At 37.8% G+C, this 10,570-nt stretch overlaps 1 pseudogene across 1 annotated transcript in view; it reads left to right on the top strand.

Moving 5' to 3' along the window:
- The window catches only part of LOC307070125 (centrosomal protein of 78 kDa-like), a 28,712-nt pseudogene that overhangs the window by 506 nt on the left and 17,636 nt on the right, over positions 1–10,570 (top strand). The window contains exons 2-7 of the transcript in view: positions 113–216; positions 1,275–1,384; positions 4,096–4,270; positions 6,269–6,382; positions 8,369–8,432; positions 8,870–8,921. The product of the transcript in view is annotated as a centrosomal protein of 78 kDa-like (transcript). The remainder of the gene's footprint in view (positions 1–112; positions 217–1,274; positions 1,385–4,095; positions 4,271–6,268; positions 6,383–8,368; positions 8,433–8,869; positions 8,922–10,570) is intronic.

The following is a 10,570-nucleotide window of genomic DNA, read 5'->3' as shown; positions in this document are numbered from 1 at the left end:
GAGAAAAAAAAAAAAAGGCAAAGGAGCTCCACACTTTGACTTAATTTCATACAAAGCTCCGACGACAGAGGCCATAACTGTTGAGAGTTGCTTTTGGGGCAAATTAAACCAGTAAACTTTTAAACTCTTCCTCCATATTAAAGGGATTGAATAAATTGGCCACTTTGGTGCACCTGTGTCCTGCGAATTGTCCAATTGGAGATGGAGGTTTAGAAAGTGAGTTTCAGTCTTGTTTAAGTCTCTTCCCATCAGACTGGTCTCGTGATTTCCTACACACCATGTCACTTCCTGTCTACCTTTCCTTGGTGTTGTTCATGCCTGGATTGTCTCCTGTACCTGCTCAAACCTTGGTCCGTTCTCATTTGTACCATGGAAGTTTGTCATGCTGGTTACTGTCAGAACTAATTTTACTTAAGTTTGCGTTAAGGTGCAAAGCACACGTTTTGTATATTTTCTGTTTTTTGTGTTTGTCTATATTTTATGGTTTCGCTTCAAGAAATATTATGGGAAGGGAAATAGCAAGATGTAAAGAGCAAAAAAGTCATCATTCTCTTTAAATTGTTAGAACATCTATCTGCAATCATAATTATGATGCACTGTGGTATGTGTTAAAATAGTAAATACATGTAACATCCCGTAGGAGCAGCAAACTCAGTGGTGTTGGTGAGGGGTGTGTCATGGAAGTAATCACAAAGCAGGTGACTGTTGGCTGGGGTCCTGAAACATTAGTGTGCCTTCCCTGTGTCCGGTAGTGGTCTGGAGGGGTCAGGAAGCCTGCCTTTGAATTTGAGGGAACAGAGGGTTTGAGGTCCTCTCTCTTCTATTGCTCTAGTACACTGCATAGCAGCAGTATACTGTGTTTATAGTTGACGTTTAAATCGCTGATTGATCATTAAGATTGGGATGTATCTTTGGAAATGAAAATAGGAAGAATCGTATGCTTTTTTTTTTTTTTCTTTTTTTTCCTATATCTGAAAAGGTATGTAGTACTTTGCTGAGTGGTTGGGAATAAAGTTTGCAGTATTCAGTGTATTCAGTTTTAGTATCTAAATAGAATTAAACTGTTGCTGTAAACTGGAATAGCACTTTGTTACTGACAAGTTTTAGAATGCATCTGTTCGTCAATTACCTGTTTGGGAAGATTGTAGTTAATGATTTTGAGAATGTGGCTATAAACTTCCAACTGACTCAAGAAAAGCAAATAAGTCAAGATTGACAAATGTATAGGCTCTTCATCTTATTGTGTGTGGGGGTTTTTTTTTTTTTCCTTTTAGTTATTTGTCAAGGTATAAAGAATTCTATCACACTTAAGACAAGTTAAGTAAACGTCACGGGGTGTATTCTGACATGGCCTGGAGCAGATCACATGGCCTAGATCTTAAAGGTGATTTTATGTTTAAACTCTCATGAAAACATATGTGATTGAAACACATTAACATATTGATACAGAGGGCAGTTAAGTTTTGTCTTTTTGTGTGTGTGTGTGTGTGGTACTGTTGTGGCCTCTCCCGTTGCGGAGCACAGGCTCTGGATGCGCAGGCTCAGCGGCCATGGCTCACGGGCCTAGCCGCTCCGCGGCATGTGGGATCTTCCCGGACCGGGGCACGAACCCATGTCCCCTGCATTGGCAGGCGGACTCTCAACCACTGCGCCACCAGGGAAGCCCTAATTTTTGTCTTTTGATACATGTGAGCGCAGCTTTCATTTTGCTGAAAGAATACGACCAGTTTTCAGTTTGGGATTCTACCATTTAGTAAAGATAGTCCACTTAATTTTAGAAACAAGAGATTTAATATATAATACCTAATAATACTTTTATGTATGTTTTTTTACTGAAAACTTTTATTGTAATACTGTGAAGAAACTATGCCATTCTAGTCTTCAAGACTTAAATGAATCAAGTGTTTATTAGCTGTTGTAGTTTTTAAACTAATAAAAGTCAGTACATCAGCAATTTGTAAATACAGTTTTTAAAATAATGCCTTAACAACTTTACAGTGGTTATAATGACTGTATTTAGGCCTAAAGTTAATTAATAATTTGACATGAAGGCTTTTTAATAGTTTGATGGTGCAGATCAGGGATAGGTAAACTCTGGCTGGTGGGCCAGATCCAGCCCGTCGCCTGGCTTTGTAAAGGAAGTTTTTCTGGAACATAGTCGCACCCATTGCTTACATGGTAGTCATGGCTCCTTTCACCCTACACCAGTGGGGCAGAGTAGTTGCAACAGAAACTGTATAGCCCACAGATCTGGAAATGTTTACATTTAGATTTTAAAAAGTGAAAACTTCTTTGAGCCTATACAGGGCAAGTCCATTGACCCCTGAGGTAGAAAACAGTCAGGAACTTGGGTGCGGAAGCCAAATGGCCTAGGTTCAAATTCCCTTTCTCCCATTTCATAGCTAGTGACCATGGGCAAATCACTTAACCTCTATGCCTCATTATGAGGTTTAAATGCACTTATTTGTATAAATAGTGCCTGGCACATACTAAGCACTGTGTAAGTGATTGCTGTTGTTTCTGCTTGGAGCTTTAATAAGTTATTGTTAATAGAAAAATGACACGAATGATTTTCCTTTTAGAGTAACAAAGGTACTTTGAGTCTTTTACTTTTTCAGGAATGTAATAAGACTTTTTTCATTTACAGTCAGTGTTCCCTGTTACCAAAATTTACTTTATGAATATAAAGAATTGAATGTCTTCAAGACAGTACTTTTGCTTAAATGTCAAACCCTTATTTTCCCAAGGCACATCAAACTGGCTCTGCAGAGTCCAGGCCTCTAAAGCTGGTGTGCACACCCTAGGTAGCATGTGAGAGACATTTTGTAAATATAGTTTTTTAAATAATGCTTGAGACTTCCCTGGCGGTCCAGCAGTTAACACTATGTGCTCCCAATGTAGGGGGCTTGGGTTCGATCCCTGCTCAAGGAACTAGATCCCACGTGCCTGCCATAACTAAGAGCCCACATGCCACAACTAAAAGATCCGGCATGCTGCAACTAAAGACCCGGCACAGCCAAACAAACAAACAAACAAATAAATAAATCTTTATAAAAAAATAAGTAAAATAAAATAATGCCTTAGGAATTAGGAAAAGAAAATATTAGAACATTTTTACCTTTGTATTATTTTTAAAAATCTGTGTAGTTTTTTTTTTTTTATTTATTTTTATTTTTATTTTTTTTTTAATTTTTTTTGTGGTACGCGGGCCTCTCACTGTTGTGGCCTCCCCCGTTGCGGAGCACAGGCTCCGGATGCACAGGCTCAGCAGCCATGGCTCACGGGCCCAGCCGCTCCGCGGCATATGGGATCCTCCCAGACCGGGGCACGAACCCGTATCCCCTGCATCGGCAGGCGGACTCTCAACCACTGCGCCACCAGGGAGGCCCCTGTGTAGTTTATCATGTACATAAATTATATGTATGGAACTTTGTGTATATAATTTGTTAATAAATAAGATGTGGGCTTCCCTGGTGGTGCAGTGGTTGGGAGTCCGCCTGCCGATGCGGGGGGCACGGGTTCGTGCTCCGGTCCGGGAGGATCCCACGTGCCGCGGAGCGGCTGGGCCCGTGAGCCGTGGCCGCTGAGCCTGCGCGTCCGGGGCCTGTGCTCTGCAACGGGAGAGGCCACGGCAGTGAGAGGCCCGCATACCGCAAAAAAAAAATAATAAATAAATAAATAAATAAATAAGATGCATATTAAAAAGTTTTCTTATGGTTTGCCCAGTCAGGTGTTTGGAGGCCATTGGAGGACAGGATGATGAAATATAGGGCCTCAGCAAAGATAGAATTTAGAACCAATTCCCTGACTTAGAAGATAAGGAAAATAATTCATAGACTGTAATTGAGTTGTCCGACTTTACGTAAGTGTTCAGAAACAGGAAATCCAGTGGCTAGAATCTAATCACTGACCGAGCAGAATCTGGGTCACTGGACTCGTAAACCAGAAGTGACTGTTGAATTTCTCAGGTTGATGCTCCTGGCATATATGCTTGATCTGTGTGTGTGTGTAAATCTCTGACATAATAAGCCATACTCAGGCACACCCTGTTTCCTTATTCAAGCATCTTAATTTCATCCCATTAAATCTTTGAAGTATCCGACTACCAGAAGGCATGAAGAAACCTGGGCTGAGAGTCTTCATTCCAGGAGACGTGATCTTGACTGCATGGCTGGTTTGAGGCGCATCACTCTGAACTGCAACACGCTCATTGGTGACCTGGGTGCAAGTGCTTTGGCAGAATCTCTTAGTGAGGATTTATGGCTTAGAGGGAAATTCTAAAATTGAAAATATTGAATTTTTAATATGCTTAGCTTTTGGCATGATACTATTGTGATAGGATTTTTTAAAGCCTCATTTTACTGATAGCTTTTATTTTGCTTTTAAACTTTCTCTAAGAGTTGCATATATCCTTTATAGAAAATACAGAGTAACAAGAGAACAATTACCTATAATTTTAATACCCAGATATAATCACTGTTCATTTTGGTGTATATACTTTCAGTCTTTTTTTTTCTACAAATATATATGTACACTTAGGGATTACAAAAATAGAATTGTAGTATACTTGCTATTTCACATTCCTGCTTTTTTCACTTAATGATGTATCATGTAGTATTACGTCGTATTGATGTCCCATAGTTTAATCAATTCTTTGCAATTCTATTTAGACAGTTTGCTTTTCCCTGTCAGAAACAATGTGAATACGTTGTATATACATCTCTGTGTCCATCGGGATTACTTCTGTAGAATAAGGTACTACAAGTGGAATGACTAAGTGTGACATATTTTTAAGACATTTGATACACATGGCCAAATTGCCACCCAGAAAGGCTATGCCAATTTGTAGTCCACCCCAACAGTAGACGTGAAGCCTGCCTCTCACAAACACTGGCCTGTAGCACTTGTAAAAAAATGTAAAACTACAAAAATGAGTACCTCTCCATTTTCTATGCAAGTGGGATTACTCCAAATTTTATAACTTTTTTCAATTAATTTAGTATGAGCATTTTAGCAAGTCAGTAAATTTGCATCTCCTACATCATTTTTTGTGATTGTTCAGTATTCCATTATATGAATATGCCACAGTGCACATAGCTTATCCATTCTTGTATATAAGCTTTGTCCAGTTTTTCAGTTACAAATAGTACTCTGATATATATCCTTACCTATATCTCTGACAATTTCTTTTGGTTAAATTCTTAGAAAGAGAGTTGTTGGATCCAAAGTGTATAGACATTATTTAAAGGCTTTTCTTACAGAATCTTGGCTTGATCTGATAGGAGAATAACCACATTTTGTTTTATTTTGTATTCATTTGATTGACTGGTGTGGTTTACTGGCTGTTTGTATTAATTTGGCTATTCGGTTAATTATACCCTGTGTCCATTCTTCTGTAGTGAGAGTTTGTAAGGGTTGTATCATATCCTGTCAGATCCGTATGTCTGACTTGCTATTTCTGTGTGTCATGGGGGTGTTGAAAGACTCCAGTTATTTTAATGTGATGGTCCACACAACACTTAAACAAAAGACTCATGATAGTTTCCTTTCATGTAATATTTTTTAATACCTGTGCTTTAGTGATGATCCCTTTGATTTAAGTGAGTAGGTTGTTCAGCCCCAGAACTACTAGAATTCATGATCAGTTTTTCTGGTTTTTGTCTGACCTTTTATTGCGAGGGTTCTTGACCATCATACTTTCATGATAGGTTTTTAGTATGTATTCTCTATTCACACATTGTTGAAAGTTTTTATTATTTGTATCCTCTTAGACTTGTCTTTTTTTCCTCTAAAACTAACAGTTATTACATTTCTTCTATTTTGTTTTCCCCTTTGAACTAGTTTCAAGTGTGATTTGGAGCTGAAGATCATGATCAAAAGAATGCAGTGCATTTCTGAGCTCCACCAGGTTTTGCTTGTGAGGTTTACATGCCCCTGCCACCCTTGCTAATTATGAACTGAGATTCATTTTGTGATGCTTTTTGCTCATAGGTTATATACAGTTATTCTCCAGTTCTGTAATTGTAAAATATGTTGTATGATTTATTGGTACTAAAGCCAGGGTTATCATTGCACATCCAAGAAGAGGTTTTTAAATTGGATTATGCATTATGTGTGTGCGTATATGTTTCTGTTTTTTTCCATACCCAAAATTACAAACCTGCCATGACTTGTCTTGTGCAGGACTCTTGCACACGTGAGAAAATGAGAGTTGTCTATATGTTAAATCTGTAGAGTTAGCAAGTGACCTTTTGTCTTTCATCGAAAGCACTTGACCTGCAGCAGTGCGGCCTCACCAGTGAAGGAGCAAAGGCTTTACTAAAGGCCCTTGAAACCAACAGAACTCTGCTCGTTCTGGATATAAGAAAAAATCTGCTTGTTGGTATGTGGTCACTTTTTTAAAATTGATGAACACATAGCAAAACAAAAAGAATTTGTTCAGGTATTGACAGTTTTTTAAAACTTAATGTGTTTAACTTTCCTCATCATATCCAGTTGGCCCTTGAACAACGTGGGGTTAGGGGTGTCGACCCCTACGCAGTTGAAGATCTGGGTATAAGTTTATAGTCAGTGGTTCCACATCTGTGGATTCAACCAACCTTGGATCATGTAGGACGATAGTACATATGTATTGAAAACTATGCGTGTGTCAGTGGACCCGCGAGGTTCAAACCCATGTTGTTCAAGCTTCAACTGTACTTTTCTAGTGTTGCACTTCCCTTATGTTTTTAGCAGCTAATGTACTAATTAAAGTGAATTATACTTGTAAATTTTTCTTATCTCTACTCTGAATAGAGGTGAACCTAGATACTAAGCCTGCTTCCACCAAGAGCATTATTTCTTTCCTGTGCAACCTCTGAATTCTTGCCAGGAGTATTTTATTCATTTGTCAGATTCACAAGTAATTTTGTAATCATCTTCTGTGTGCCAGATACGGGTTTAGGGACTAGGGATAAAGCAGTGAACCAGACAGACAAAAGTCTTGCCCTCATGGAGCTTACATTCTAGTGAAGGAGATCAGATAGAAATGAGTAAACAGAGAAGTAATATAATTTTAGAGAGTAGGAAGTGCAAAACTATCTTAATGTAAGGAGAGTGAGGGAGAGCAGGTAGGACTCCATTGGATAGGTTTGTTAGGGGACAGCTTCACTGGAGAAGTGGCATTTGAACGGAGACCTGAATGAAGAGAGGAGCAAGCCATGGAAGATGTGGAGTAAGCACATTCCAGGCCAAGGAGGCAATGAGTATGTAGGCATGTAGGTGGGTGGAGTATTTAAGGAAAAGCAAGGAGGCCAATCTGGGCAGAGTACCGAGTGAAGAAGAGTGTGGTATGACATGAGGTCAAGGAGCTAGCCAGGGGTCTGCTCTTGTAAAGTCCTGAAGGCCAGAGTAAAGATGTGGATTATTCTAAATGAGTAGAGGGGTTTGAACTGGAACAAGGCATGATCCAAATCGTATCTGAATAAGGTAACCTGGTATAGAGAAGGGACTTGGGAGGATCAAGAAGAGGAACAGGGGGCTTCCCTGGTGGCGCAGTGGTTGAGAATCCGCCTGCCGATGCAGGGAACGCGGGTTCGTGCCCCGGTCCGGGAAGATCCCACATGCCACGGAGCGACTGGGCCCGTGAGCCATGGCCGCTGAGCCTGCGCGTCCGGAGCCTGTGCTCCGCAACGGGAGAGGCCACGACAGTGAGAGGCCCGTGTACCGCAATAAAAAAAAAAAAAAAGAGGAACAGGGAGACCAGTTAGGAGACTATCACAGTGCTCCAAATAAGAGATGTTTATGGCCTAGGTTAGGTTGGAAGTTTGCAGCAAGTGAAAAGTGGTTGAATTCAGGTTGTGTTTTGAGGGTGTAGCTATCAAGACCTGCAGATAGATGTGAGGTATGAAGGAAATAGTACCAAGGAGAGAAGTCGTTGATGATTATGTGTGCGACTGGGTAGTATCACTTAGAAGAAGGGGGCTGATGGGAGGAGCAGCTTTTGAGGGAATATCAGGACTTGGTTTGTTATCTTGGATGCCCTGGTTTGATATCTTAGATGCTCTTTAGGTATCTAAGCGTCTGGACGGTGCTCAGACTGTACTTTGTATCCAAAGGTATCCAAAGCCACTTTAGATGCAAAAATGTTTAAAGTTGACCTTTGCTGCTGCCAAAATAGTAGCCAGTGTGGGCAGTCTGCAAGATGGCATCTTAGGTTTCTGAGGAAGAAATTAGAATACACAAAGGGGGAAATAAGTGTATAATTATATAATGTAGATTTCATATTTAAATGTATGGGAAAAGCAGTAATTAGTTGGCTTTTGGTTTTAAATGGAAATAGCCACTCATTGGAAAATAATTACTGTAATTTCAATTCATTTTACTTTAGATCATTCTGTGATGAAAACAGTTACCAAAAAAGTTCTCCAGATGGAAGGAGTGCCAAGTCAGAGGTATATAACATGCTTCAGTTCTCTCGGAAGAATTTCTCTTTAATGGCTTGGTTTTCTTTCTTTCTTAAAAGAAAATTATCAAGGTACTTTCTGCCATCTTAAAACTAAGATTTTAGTCAAATCAAATGGCTTTTCTGTTTTTGAAAATGTTGTGTGATGCTTAATTTAGGTTCCCAGATATGCAGACTGAAAACCTTTTAACTTTTTATTTTCTGTAACATATTATCGTTAGCCACAAATAGTCTTTTTTTTTTGGTGATAAGAATGAATAGCAGGAGCAGCATTTGTGAAACCAAATCTAATATGAAACTGACTCTTTCTTGTGAGTAAATTTGAATTTTGAAACAGCAAAACAATAAGGTTTAATAAAAAGCAAAATAAATTTTTTATGTTTATGATCTGCCAATTTCCCGGAAAGAGTTTTGTGGTGACTTTAGTTATATACCAGATACATTAAAATCACCAGTGGACAACACATCTTTTATTCAGGTGCCCTCTGAAAGTTTTAAAAATTTGTTGACTTCATATCACTGAACGGTCCACTTTAAAATGGTTAAAATTATAAATTTTCTGTTTTGTGTCATTTACCACAATTTTTAAAAAATGTGTTGTTTGAAGATTTTTGGGTTTTATAAAGGTATTGTATTAGCATAAAAATGAAAAATTTAAAAGACCACCTCTAATCCCATTATCCTATCAAGCAATATTTACATTTTAATTTTCTCTTCCTGCTGTCTATAAACATAATTCCACATAGCTTCGATATAATTTGCCATTCTTTTCATACTAAATTTAAATTCTGTGATTCATAGTTATACTTTTTAACATTGCATTCACAAGGTTTCATTGAGTAGGTCAATTTTTTAAATTGGTGAAAAATTGGAAATAACCTCAAATAAACTATTGTAAACATCTTCATAAATACAGCTTTTTTTTTTCTACTTCAAGTTGTATGTTTTTGATTCTCTATTCATCAACTTGCTTGGACAATAGTGTATTAAATAAGTTGTTAAGAGTGTTTATGAAGTCAAAAAAAAGCTTATGATCGTCTGCCAATTGTTATTTCAAGAGAGTGATATTTTAATAATCAAATAGTACATTCAAAGAAGTTAAGATTTGTGATATCACACTAATTAGATATTATTATTAAAAATTTATATCATATGTAAAGCATTCTTAAAATAGCTACATTGACTTTTGCTATGATATTAGAAATGGAAAGATATATAAATAAAACATGTATATGTAAAACATATTAGGAATTCTGTAAAATTAGTACAGAATAATAGGGCATCATGGAATGAGAACAGTTAAACATTTTTTTTTAGTTAGCATGATTAAACAAAGTGGAAATGTAACTGAAGTATACAAGCTCATTGAACTCTTTTAAGAGTAATTTTATTTCTTGGGCTTTTTTTTTGTATTTGCCTCAGTTATTTGGAGACATAGAGGTAAGCCAAATCAGTATCTGGTTATACTAGATCCAGGTGAGTATAGGGGTGAAATAATGGTGTGAATTGTGTCACATTTATATTGTACTTATGTATGCCTAATAAAAGATGGGAACTTTTATTAGAAATTTTTTAATCTCCTAACAAGAAAAGTGCAATTTAAAAAAATTTTAATACAAATGTATTTGCATTAGTTTCTGAAAGTAAAGGAAGGGTATACACATACAAACCATATGCATACAAACATTTTTTTGATGGCAATTAAGTTAAAAAACACAATAAAATAGCACAAAATGAACTGAGCTCCTATATATTTTTAAGAGGGATGTAAATCACAGAGGATCGTGTGGTGATTATCAATAAGCTACACACTATGCAATATTTGTCCTGTATTACCGCATACACTCCATTTTACCCTGCATCCTAATGCTGCTAAAATATAGTAGAAAGCAGCAGCATAGCACAGGGAGATCAGCTTGGTGCTTTGCGATGACCTAGAGGGGTGGGATAGGGAGGGTGGGAGGGAGGCTCAAGAGGGTGGGATATGGGGACATGTGTATGCATGTGGCTGATTCGCTTTGTTGTGTAACAGAAACTAACACAGAATTGTGAAGCAATTATACTCCAATCGGGATCTATTAAAATAAAATAACATAAAATATAGTAGCTTTGAAGGATAAATATAAC

The sequence above is a fragment of the Hyperoodon ampullatus genome (genome assembly GCF_949752795.1).
Source record: "Hyperoodon ampullatus genome assembly, contig: scaffold_433, whole genome shotgun sequence".
Lineage (NCBI taxonomy): Eukaryota > Metazoa > Chordata > Mammalia > Artiodactyla > Ziphiidae > Hyperoodon > Hyperoodon ampullatus.
Note: the sequence above shows the minus strand (reverse complement) of the source record. Positions and strands in the feature narration are given on the sequence as shown.